The 12,854-nt window shown below is 39.9% G+C and overlaps 1 protein-coding gene across 6 annotated transcripts in view; it reads left to right on the top strand.

The window, feature by feature from the left end:
* The window catches only part of PACSIN1 (protein kinase C and casein kinase substrate in neurons 1), a 76,896-nt gene that overhangs the window by 24,739 nt on the left and 39,303 nt on the right, over nt 1–12,854 (top strand). The window contains exon 1 of one of the 6 annotated variants that reach the window (XM_087959839.1): nt 923–987. The exons of 4 other annotated variants lie outside the window; for them this stretch is intronic. The gene's annotated coding sequence lies outside the window, so the exon portion shown is untranslated. Of the gene's footprint in view, nt 1–922; nt 1,441–12,854 lie in introns of those variants that run through there. One more of the 6 variants, XM_026680402.2, reaches the window with a different exon arrangement.

Genomic DNA, 12,854 nt, shown 5'->3' with positions numbered 1-12,854 from the left:
CAGCCAATCCCTCTGACTGGTTTCAGGAATGAAAGCAAATATATGTGTCCTAGGATTAATGTTGTAGGATCCAATCTGGTCTGGTCACTGGGACCAGAGGTTTCGTGCTGGGGACAGGCTCTAGCATGAGTCTGAAAGCTTGGAAGACTAAACTTCTGACTGGTTTATCCAACAAATCTTGGATTATGGGTTTCTGCAAGAGTATCTGAGAAAAGGCAACAGTTCTGTAGAAAAGCGAAAGAAAACTTTTGAAAATGCTTTAGGGTACAGTTTTGGGTCTGTGAGGCTCATGGTTCTGATCTACTAGGAATGTCCCGCCTGTCACACTCTTCTTTGGGAGATAAATATTTTCCGAATTCCAATCACACAAGTCTCTCCATCTCTTCTGTTGTGTTCCTATTGTGCCCAACTCACTATGAGCAGCTGCGAGATATTTCCTATCATTCCTTCTTCCGGGCTGTCAACTAGACTCTTGTTTCATGCCTTCTTATTTTGCGGGAAATTATTTTTGTGGCCTAGAATCTTGTAGGTGCCTTGAGCGTGGCTGGACCACTGCTAAGAGACCCCACGATCTTCACTTTCCTTAAACTATCCGCAAAGGGTATCAATTTGCTTGTGGGGTGGGGAGCGAGAGGGAGATCGACCTTCCTTTTTACAATCTTGCGGAGGAAGCGTCGCCTGCAATTTGGAGCTTGGACGTGTTGGTGGTACCAATCTGAAACAGAAACGTGGAGAAAGGGGTAGGCCGGGTAAGACGCTTAGTTCCCGGAGAATAAAAGCAGGTGCTCCCGGTTGGCAGAACCCGGGCTGGTGTCCTTACAGGTCATTCGGAGGTAGCATCACACACGTGTCCCAGGCCTCTCTGTAGTCACGCGCCCACGCGCGTGTCACGAGATCGCCGGGGTGCGGGCGGGGGGAGAATCTGGAGAGGCTTCGAGCAGGCTGCCTGCTGCCGCTGCCGCCGCCGCCACCACCATCCGCGAGCCGGTAAGCCTTCGCTTAGGCGAGCCCCCTCCCGGGCATTAGACCGGGGGCTCGGGTGTCCGCGTGCACGCGCGCTGGGGTAGCGGGCGGGGGCGACGGTCCCCGCAGGCAGGATGCGCTGAGCATTACCCAGTTGCCATAGAAACCAGCACCACCACCACCACCAAAAAAAAAAAAAAAAAAGGAGGTTGGCGGCCGGCCGGTGGCGAGAAGGAGGGTGGGAGAGGGGAGCGATTTGCCCGCAGTCTTCGCGAAGCAGCAGCTTTAGCCGCAGCTCCGCCGGAGGAAACCGACGGGGCCCCGCTGGAGCGCTTGACGAGCTTTTGAGAGCGGGGCGGGAAAGAAACCGACACCGCCTCGGGTCTGGCTTCTCGGGCTCGCTCGCTCCTCTCGAGGAGGGGGGGACGGTCTCGCTGTGCCTCCCACTCTAAGGGCCGGCCGGGCAGAGCCACGCAGGTAAGCTCTCTTCTCCCCTCCCTCCCTCCCCGTTGAAAAAAAAAGAAACGCAGCAAAGGACGTGCCTGGGGCGGACCTTCGGCATCTTCCCCCGCGTCTCCCCCTCAACCCTCCCATCGTTCCGCTCCCGGTGGATTGAGGCTGGAAAAGAGGGAGCCAGAGCCTGGCTGTTTCTGGATGCCGCTGTAGGTATACGGGCACGTCCGAGAAACAGTCAGGGGCTCCTGGAGCTGTGGGCAACTTGTTGTGCTTCACAAAGTGTTTGTGCCCTTCTTTCTTTCCGATCGTTATCCTTTTTGGTGCTACTACTAGTAGTGTTAATGTTATTACCGTTCCTCCTGGCGTTGCACTTGGCCTGGGCTGCATCTCGCAACGGGCAGGTGCGTTGCCCTGACTGGACTGAAATGAGTTTTGGGCTACACCGCTGTCACCCGAGGAGGAAGGAGAGGCGAGCGTGTGGCCGAAGGGTTGTTTCTTTCCACCCGCACCCCATACGTAGACATTGATGGATTGATTCGATTGCTGTAGAATTGACCGGCCGTGGGGCAAACAGGCAAACAATATCACCTCCTCCACCCTACCCCACCCCCGGGTGTTTTGCAACTGTGGTGACGCAGTGAGACTGACCTTTCAGGCTTTAGATGTCTGCACCATTCTCTGTTAAGGAGAAATTGCATTGCCTTTTTATGGTGGTAGTGGTGGTTTTTTGTTTTTTTTTAAATGATTGGTTGGTTTTCTTTTAAGTGAGGTCGGGCTGTTTGATGTGTCTCATCACCATGATGCCCGAAGAGTCTCCAGAAAGGGAGGGCATTCTGTTTAGCTTTTTATTTTGTTCTTCAAAGAAGATTAGTATAACTATTTGGGAGGGGGGCAGAACAGTCATCTTGCCTCTTTTCATCCGCCTTTCAACCTCTCTTTTGAAATTGCTATTACCAGAGCAGCCAATTAAAATTGTCAGCAGGGGAAATCAAGGCTCCTATCTATCATTTGAGTGTTATTTTAGGGATCTGCAATTCTTTCATTATTAATCTAGGAATTTGGAACCAGGCAAGATTGGCGGAGGCCTAGGGCACAGGGTATGCCAAATTCTTTTTAGCTAAGCGATGTTTCTTGCTTCACAGAGTACTGAACCTTATCCGGCAAGATGCCCTCCAGGTGTCTTACAACTGCAGCTCCTAAAATTCCCATGCCGGTTAGGAATTTTGCCAACTGCAATACCATCGCACCTGGTGGGCACCAGGTTGGGAACATCTAGAGTAAAATGAATGGTTCTGTTAGAGAATAATCTATGGGTAAACCTCAGAGCTGTCCTTTTTCTCATAAACAACAATCTGGGATCACGATTAAATGTGGCCTGTGATTAAAAAGAGGCTTTAAAATATAGGCTTGATTTAAAGGAATGAACCAAAGTAAAAAGGTGGACTGTGTCTCAGATTATATAGCATTTTTAGATACATAATCTGAAACCAAGATCACTTGTTTTCCTTATGCTTTCTTGCAATTTGATTCACGCAGGGCTATTAGGAATGTCTTGAAATCATTTTGTCATCGTGTTTCTGAAATTATAACAATATATAAGTTTTATAGTAATGATGATCAAAATGTGACCATTATTTACTTGGGTGGATTAGGGCATGACATGATAACCATAGAGAGAGAGAGCAGCAATTTAATTATATGATTGTGTGCCCAAGTGGCCATATAAATGGATCCCTTTGATCCCCAATGTTTTTTTTAGTTGTATTGTTTTTCTGGATTTTGAGCTGTAGTCTTGAAACACTATTTTCTGGACATCACTGACACACCTAATGCAGTCAGAGAATCACATTCCTTTGCTCCTTTATAATTTTTTTTTAAAAAAAATAGAAATCAGGATTATTTGAATTGATATGTTGTCCTTAATACATAGCAGACACTCCATTTTGAACTTAATGTTGTCTGACTTTGCTTGCAGCCCTGGTTATTTTCTTTCCAGTAACCAGTTCTCTTCTTGGGCTTCTTGTCTTCATGCTCTCATAAATACGTTTATTTAACATTAACTTGATTCCCCTCACAATGACAATTGTCTTCCTCCAAACGTCATTTTACAAGTCCTTACACAACAGACAAAACTAAGTGACGTCGGTACAAATTAGGACTTGTCAATAGGATTTATTTGGCACAAGTGGCACCCTGAAACAGCTCTTTGTATAGATTCTCTATATGAGCAAATGCCAGCAGATTCAGCATTCTGCTTCATCAGTGGTTAATGAAATCAGCTGAAGATATCAAGATATTTCAGAAATTCAACTCTGCCATTATTGGAAGCACCCCACCCACCCCAAGGCAGGGATGGGCTGTACATAAAATAGAATGAAGTTCAGTAATGAAAATATTTTAGGGATCTATGTGGAGAGATGATAAATATTTAGAATGTCATTCTAGTTTTCTCATTTTTGGTTATTACTCTGCCAATCCTTAGAGCAGAGAGAAATAATACTGTATACTCCAGAATGCAAATAATGAGGAAAATGCAGGTGTTTTCCTTTCCAAATGCTGCATCGGGGCATGTCCAAATGCAGGTTCCAGGGAGATTGCAATGTTTCATCTCTGTCATAATGTGGCTAAAGGAGGATTGATAATAAGTTATGCGTTGTGAGGATAAATATGCCTGAGTCTTGTCATGGAAGAACACAAATGTAATAGCTATAGTACATATGCTTCTGAATTCATTACGTTGTCCTATACCAATCAGGTTTCACTGACTGAGAAAACCTCTCAATCTGGCAACTGTTTTGTTGTTTACTTTTGGCAATATAATAATTTATTGGTGATTTCTTAAAAAAACAAAACAGTCTGTCACTCAAAATTGGTAAACAGTACTGGTTTTTGCAAGTTTTCATCTTTGTTTCATACCCCAGAAGGAATGAGAATGCATTGACAAAGGAAATAGAAGATAGCGGGAAATATATGGAGATTTTATTGGAGTTATTTTGCAGTCAGAATACTGAAAAGAAAAAAAAAGATTAGCTTAAATTTAGCAATCAGCATTTCCCCCAAATTCTTTCTTTTCCTCTGTATGGAAGGATAAATAAAAATGATGGACAAGAAATAAGAAATCACAGAAAGTTAGATCATCTGAAAAGCAGATACTATGATTATATAATACTGTGTAGTGCATAATATTGCCCAGAATTATAAAATATTGGGGTGGCCTATAAATCTCATAAATAAATACCCTTATCAAAAAGGATATGATATTGACCCATTTCAATGTTGCTTATATTTTCTCTTTTATGATGTACAAGGCAAACCTATTCTATTAAGGCCCAATGACTGCCAAGCAATAAAAGAGAACTTAAGATATTAAATTATGATCAGACATTTTAATTGGATAGTTTCCTTAACCTATGGTGGGGTCCATACTGATTTTAGAAGCCAGTTGCACAATGAAATATAAACTTTAAACGACCCACAGCTTTTTCTACTGTGGCAACTGCTTAACCCATCTTTATGGATATATATTCGAATAAAGGTATTTAATTTATTGTACCATTATAATTAATTACACATTAAACTTCCATTGCATATATCAACTGAAATATACATAGTTTCAGGGGTGGGCTGCTGGGGGCTCCAGGGACTCAGGAAAGCCTGTAGCTAAGACTCTGTGGGGCTTGGAACCTCAGAAAGACAAGCAGTAAGGGAAAGCTCTTATTAATAGGTTTAATTGAACTACTTGGCCTTAAGCCAAGATCATTTCACACCTCGTAAAAGTGTTGCAAGCTAGATAAACAATCCCCTCAGCACTTGTGAGGGAGAGCCATTGAGAAAACCAGATAACATAGCCACTAGCCTCCGAGGGGATTAATTCCCAAATAATAAGAATCACGTAACTCACCAGAAACTCCACTAAGACTCCAAGATCCCTCTCACAGTCACTGCTATTAAGCCTGGTTTCACCCAGACTTTTATTTACGTATTAAATGCACAAAATAATAAACAACTTTTTGGTATATATCTTTTTTTAGGAAATTAGGGAAAAGTTGGCCACGCCCACCCGATCATATGATCACCCAATCACATGACCACCTAGCCATGACCACCTAGACACGTCCACCCAGCCAGTCATTAGGGCAGAGAGCCCCTTGCTAAAAAAATTGAAACCCACCCCTGCATAGTTTGATTGTAATCCTTTTAACAATTCTGTTAAGGAGGTTGGAAATAGGTTCACACATATTGTTATGCTAGATTTGTTTTAACCATAGTTTGTTGACTAAGCTACAAATTTTATGTTTATTCAAACCATAAGCCATGGCTGTTATTATAGAAATCTGGTTATAATTTCATGACAATTATTTTTCTTCATAATAAAGATCTTAGGATGAAGGCTGAAAAAGAGCAACCTGCTTTAAGATTACAGAAATTAGCCATTAACTACCTGAATCATTGCACAATCTTCAACTATGGTGGTGTGTCTTCTCCTAAGAAGAATCATAACTGATTTGAGGCCAAAATATTTTGGTGCCTGAGGTAAAAGAACAAATAATACCCTCCCCTAATGTTAGAGTGCAAAATAAACTTTCACTAATAAAGGTGCAATGTTAGATTCAAGAGAATTTGAATAAACTATATATATAAAAGTGAAATACCACTCACACTTCATCACAATATCTCCAGAACCGTAACGCCTACAAACTTGAAATTTGGCACGTATGTTCCTCTTGGCTTCTAGGTGCTCTCTTAAAAAAGGATTTTTTGAAATGACCATCAGAGCATCAGTATTTCGTATATTATTATTAATACGCTCTGATGCTAAGGAGTTCTACTCCCCCTCCTCCCCACCTGAAAAGAGTTCTGTTCCAAATGCAAAACACAAGCAGAGGAGAAGAGTTTCAGTTTTAGTTTCACAACAACCAGCTTTAGTACACAACAGTTGAGCTAAGCCACATCCAGACTCCTTGCTGTCTCCTTCTTGTTCACACGGCAAATACTGCTTCAGTTTAAATGTTTCAGTTTCCAAACAGTCCTCAACTCTCTCACACACTGACAAGACGCTAGCCAGATGAATACCGATGGATGCTGGTAGGCAAAGCCACAATTTTTCCCCCCTTATTTTCCTCTCCAAAAACTAAGCCCGATCACATAGATCACATAGTTTCATAGCGAAGCACGGTTATAGAGCTAGTAATGTCTAAACAGGTTGTGTGAATTCTGAAACTTTCCATGTCAGCATCCCATATAACTTTTTAAAAATACATGTTGATGCAAAAGCTTACAGAAGTTCAGTAGGACATTTGGTCATCCATAGGATCTTGTTGTTTGTATCTATATAGCATTGTTGCTCATGAATTATTGAGGCAAAGACATACGTAGAAATTATGTGTTATGCTTGTAATTTATTACAAATAGTGGTAATAGCATTAGACTTTTCTTAGTGCAGGATTTGAATTACCTTTGTTCAAAACTGTAGTACACAGAAATATATATACAGGACCAAGCATAGCAGTTGCTGATGCTTAAAAGCAAATTGGCTCCAATATCTTATTTCACTCATGAGCTGAATGGGGGCTGAAGCAGGAAATTTGGTGTCGCATGGCACCATAAATACAAGTGTGGGGGCTTATGCACACTGCCTGGTTGTCCTCTTGTCAGAACAGGCTGGCAACCATTTCTAAAGAGAATTAAGTGGCATCATCCTTTATTAATCTCCTACAAGTCAATGTTTTGTTTTTGTGGCACACCTTTCCATCATCTCAAATACTCCTGTCTATTTTGGATACCTTACCTGAGTTTGTTGCAGGCTAACCTAAACAGTTTACTGGTGACTTCTCAGAAGCAAAGGCAAGAAGTCCCTTCAATTGAGTCACTGCTAGTCTCTGTTACATTTTGGATCTACTCTTACAAGGAAGAATTACCAAGCTCTAATATCACAAACGCTTTCTACAGGTGATCCTTGACTTACAACCACAATTGAGCTCAAAATGTCTGTTGTTAAGTGAGACATTTGTTAAGTGAGTTTTGCTTCATTTTATGACCTTTCTTGCCACAGTTGTTAACTAAATCACTGCAGTTGATAATTTTCCCATTGATTTTGCTTGTCAAAAGGTTGCAAAAGGTGATCCCATGACCTTGGGACACAGCAATGGTCGTAAGTACGAACCAGTTGCCAAGCCTCTGAATTTTGATCACATGATCATGGGGATGCTGGAAAGGTCATAACTCTGAAAAACGGTCACGTCACTTTTTTTCCAGTGCCATTGTAACTTTGAATGGTCACTAAATAAACTATTGTAAGATGAGGACTGCCTGTATAACACTGTAAAAAGAAGGCTGTTTATCTGAAACTTGGCAGAAACATTATTTTCCCAATCTATGGCTGGAAAAGGAATAAAGGATATATACCACTTAAAACAAGCAAACAAACACAGGAAAAAGTACGAAATTCAGCAAAAGAAAACTAGCCATTTTTTTTTAAGTCTGCCAGTTTTTAAACCAACATCATACCGTTACATTACAAGGCGGGTGCTACTATCATTTATTCTGTCATTTAATATTCATAATAAAGCTCCAGAGTACATTAGAAATCATACAGGTAGAAAGAAGGTGTTTTTAAAGTGCTTGCTATGTCTGCATGAAGGTGCATTTAATAACGTTGTGTACATATATCCAATTGTTGTTATGTTACATTACGTTGTTATGTTATGTTGCTATGTTTAGTGTGCCAATTAATATATTGGCAACGGCTTTCCTGGAAAGAAAGATGGGAAGGCACAGCAGGTGAATTGTGCAATGGGAGGGCATAGTGGCATGCTTTAGCAATAGCACTTAGACTTATATACAGCTCCATAGTGCTTTGCAGCAGTGGTCGCCAACCAGTGGTGACCAATAGTGGTCCGCAAGAAAATTTTGGTGGTCCGCAGAGAAATGTCATCCCCAAAGCACCCCCCAAAGCAATTAATCCAGGCTGCGCGGGAACACAAGGCTGTGCTGCCCCACATGGCTTGCGGGAACAAAAGGCTTATGTCGCTTGCATTGCAAACAACATGAGGTAGTGAGGGGAGGGGGGAAAGGGCGGAGGGGGGAACTTGCCCCACTCACCCCATGTGCCTGGCCTGGTCACTGGGCTACTTCTTTCCACTTCTTTCTTCTTCTGCTTTTGGCTACATGCAAGGAAAGCAGCAAAAGTCTTTCTTTCTCTCCCCCAAACTCCACCAGAAATTAGTCTTTGGGACCCTGCAAGACATCCTGCTCCAAGAGGCTGCGCTGGCATGACAAGTCTCACAAAGACTCATTCTGGGTGAAGTTTGGGGCAGAGAAAGAAAGACTTCTGCTGCTTTTGCTGCTTTCTTTGCATGAAGCCAAAAGTCTCTCTCTCTCTCTTTCCCCCTGAGAATGGAGCTGGAGACAGTATCCTGCAATCCCAGATAAAGAATGATTGATCAGTAGGAAAACGGGGTGGGGAATTTTCCTGCAGAATTTTTTTTGGATTTTCCCAGGGATTCTGCTGCTTTCTGCAGAGGCCCTGGGAAAACATCATCAAGCCACCATCAGTCAAGATTCATATTAGTGGTCCGCAAGATTTAAAATTATGAGTTTGATGGTCCCTGAGGTCCAAAAGGTTGGCGACCCCTGCTTTACAGCATTCTCTGGATGGTTTACAGTGTCAACATATTGCCCCTAACAATCTGGGTCCTCATTTTATGGACCTCGGAAGGATGGAAGGCTGAGTCAACTAGCTATCTGGGCTGATACCTGCACATTGTTGATACAGCATTTCAGCCTAGACAGTTTAAGCAGTAAGTGCAGATATGTCTTTAGAATGTTTAGAGTGATTTTTTTAAAATGCCTTCCAGAATGTAGTTCTTTAGTTTAGTTTAGTTTACTTTACTTTACTTTATTGTCATTGCACCTTGTACAATGAAATCAAACACCATCTTCAGTGCACATCATGACCATGACCATGAAAATAAACACAAACACACATCCTTCACCCTTCACACATTGAACCGGAAACCCCCGACACCACATCAACACTGCACTATACAGCAGAATTCAAAAGAGCTACTGCCCTGGGATAGAAGCTGTTTTTCAGCCTATTTGTCCTTGTTTTTATTATTCTGTACTGTCTGCCAGATGGTAATAGTTCTTGATATGAGGTTGATGTTTAATGTTAAACATGTAATACGTGTTGTAAATATTTTGATCAAAAAGAATTTGGCTCCAGTTTTTGCTCAGAAAGGATCAAAATTGGTTGATTTTGAGTTGATCACTATGTCTCAGCCTAATTTATCTCAAAGGATTGTAGTCAAAATAAAAAATGGAGCATTGCTTTTGAGTAGGGATTGCATGATTTTAAAAAGTGACATCAATTTAAGATCTACTAGTGGCCATAAATCGTGAGCAACAAATGTAACCTATAGCTTGCATACCCATGATCTGGGGGCGGGGGGGCCAGAGAAGACAGCTTTTGGCTTCATGATTCTTTATACATTGCAAACCTTGAAAAAATAAGTTGATTAGATAGATTCCATGTCTAATTCTGCAGGATTTCATATAAATAAAGTCTAATGCAATGAAGGGAAAGAAAACCCCTCAAGAAATTCAGATACAGAAGAGTTAATCAAAACTAAAGATGCCAATCTAGATAGTGGGCAGAACCAGCAAAGTCTAGTGAGACTCAGACTCTGACTAGAAGCAGGAAGGTTTCCATTTTTCTCTGATGAATTTTAAAAGGGGATGGGACCAGCTCTATTTTGCCTTTTGTTGTTGTTGTTTCCTTTCTATCATGGGAATACAGTGTCTCAGTCTGACTCCAGCCAGGTAAGAATAACTCATTACCCTAGAAGAAGGCGGGAGAATTAAAAGAAGTTAACTATCTAAAGAAATGTGGAGCTAGATGTGAATGAAGTTCTTTTATAGAAGTCAGCATTGTGGATTGATCCAAGCTGATTTTTTAAAATCTGTGTTGATCTATTTTGTTCTGCCTTGGTTGAATGTGTGTGTGAGAGAGAGGGGAGGGAGGGAGAGAATATCTCTTTGTGTATTAGTAGTTGGAAGATTAGGTACAAAATGAAAGGTTCATATTTTTCTCTTCCTTTTCTCCCACTGCTTTGAATTTTCAGTTAGGTCTCTAATCTTAATCTATATAATAAACCACTGGAATCTGCTTCTGAAATCAGCAATCTTATTCTGACAGGGAGTCATAATACAACGTATCCTGGCTACTTTGTTCATTGTAGTAAGGCTACTAGGCTGAATAAAGGTACAAAGAGGAATAATTCAGATGAACACAAATTGATCTTATTTGCAGATGACATTCTTCTGTTTATTTTTAAGCCTCACACTACACTACCGTCCAATGTTGATCAAAAGATAAATGTCTTTAACAATATAGCAGGTTACTGTATTAACTGATCCAAATCAGAACTGATGCCTATAGGTGAAATTTTTGTTACCCATCCATTTAAGGAATATCAATTCTGGTTTCTATCGAATCCATTAAATATCTGTGTATACTAAAGGATCTAACTCAGTTAGCAACATGTAATGTATAATGAGATTTCTTCAGATATTGATAGATGGGAATTATTAAACCTTATCCTTTGAGGAAAGTGAATGCTCGCAAAATGAATATTATTCCCAGATTAATTTATATTCCATGAGGAATTCCAATTTATATGTCTGGGAAAGAATTTCAGAACATACATTTTAAAAAATTCTATGGGATTCTTTAATTCCAAGAATTTCTTTACATAAAATATAATCACCAATTAATGAAGGAAGATTCAGCTTTCCAAATCTGGACTTACAACATCATGCTTACCTTTTATCAGTTTTTAAATATTAGTAGCCAGCAATTGGTGTTAATGTTCTGATTTGGGCAACTTTGGGATATACATATATGTTTGGTTGGATGCAGAACAGTATGATCTAAATATACTACATCTCTATATGTTTGGAAACAATTACTTTGGTTAGAAAACTATGGAATGGAACTTCTAATGAAAAAAGGTTTGACACTTTTTCCTTGACTTTATAGATGGAGGAGGAAGTGTTTGCCACCTTGAGTTATTTGTTAAATTAATAAAGATGGGATGTAAATACATAAACAAATAGGGAAACCCAACTTTAACAATTGAGAAAAAGATGATGATATGGAAAAAAAAAAGAAGGAAATGGGGATATTGACCTTAAATCAACTGTTAAATGATGAGGATGGATTTTTATCATATTCTATGCGAAGAGACAAATATCATCTACTAGATATATCCCAGTGGCAGCATTTACAATTACATTTGCTAACTACATTGCTTGAACCAGCAGCGTTTTCAGAAGTAAATTGAATTCTACAGACGTAAAGGATTCTTAGCAGAATTTAAAACTATTTTTCCATCCTATCAGAAAACGCTATTTATACCGGTAATAAAATCTGCACCCTATGTCTCACTGGTCTGGCCGTAATTCATTTTCCAAATTCGTCTGCTAGCTAAGTGCTTGTTTATCATTTTTTGTAGATTTTTAAATAATATATATGCTTTGGCTTTTGACATGTAAACAAAAATACAAAATGTTGTCTTATAAATATAAGAAGCTGTGTCACAGAACAAGGAAACCGCACAGAAAGAGGCTACAGCTTCTTTGCATGAAAATATGGTCTAAGCAATTAACAAAATGGAGGTCATCAGCAAGAGTTATTTTATTTTAAAATGAATCCTTAGAGGTCCTGGTGTGCAATGTAATATTAAAATACGTTAATAAATACTAACTTAAAGTGCTTGTGCTGAAGTCGGAAAAGAAAAATACTTCAATTTTCCAGAAGTGGAGAAATATCAAACAGGGATTGAAAGTAGATAGTCAAAGAATCAAAATGAAAATGTAAACCAATGAACAAGCCCTTCTTCAGATCCAAGCATCAGAATCAGAATATTTGTATTATTTTTAAAAAGTGAATTCCTTGGTCCCTAGATATTTTGAAGAATTCCAAAGTAAAACCTCTTGCTTCTTGGATCAGCCCTGATATAATATTAAAGTTCTATGACAATGACCATAATTTTACTCTGAATTTGGCAAGAAGCTTTTTCCAGATTATACTGAAATCTGAATTTAGTCATGATTGAAAGTCAATTGCTTCTGCAGAATAAACGTACCCACTACTTTAATATACTGTTATAAAATATAGTTTCAGTTCAGGTTGGGCATTTGTAACACAACCAAACAGCATCAAGCAGGTATGCACAATAATAATTTAGAACTCTTTTGAGTGATTTTTTCCCCTGTTAATAAATTTATGTCTAATGTAGCTGATGTACTTTGGAAGATATGATCAGTATAATCTAATTAACAAAGCTTGAAATCAGTGGATAGTGAGCAATCTCTTGGACATGATTTCTAGGATTAAAGGCTGTAAAGCCCTCAACACCAGTAAATGAAAA

Source organism: Notechis scutatus, chromosome 3, assembly GCF_049901735.1.
Source record: "Notechis scutatus isolate UNSWTSFEM ecotype Mainland chromosome 3, rNotScu1.2, whole genome shotgun sequence".
Lineage (NCBI taxonomy): Eukaryota > Metazoa > Chordata > Lepidosauria > Squamata > Elapidae > Notechis > Notechis scutatus.
The sequence above is the reverse complement of the archived record's forward strand: the minus strand, read 5'-3'. Positions and strand labels throughout refer to the sequence as shown.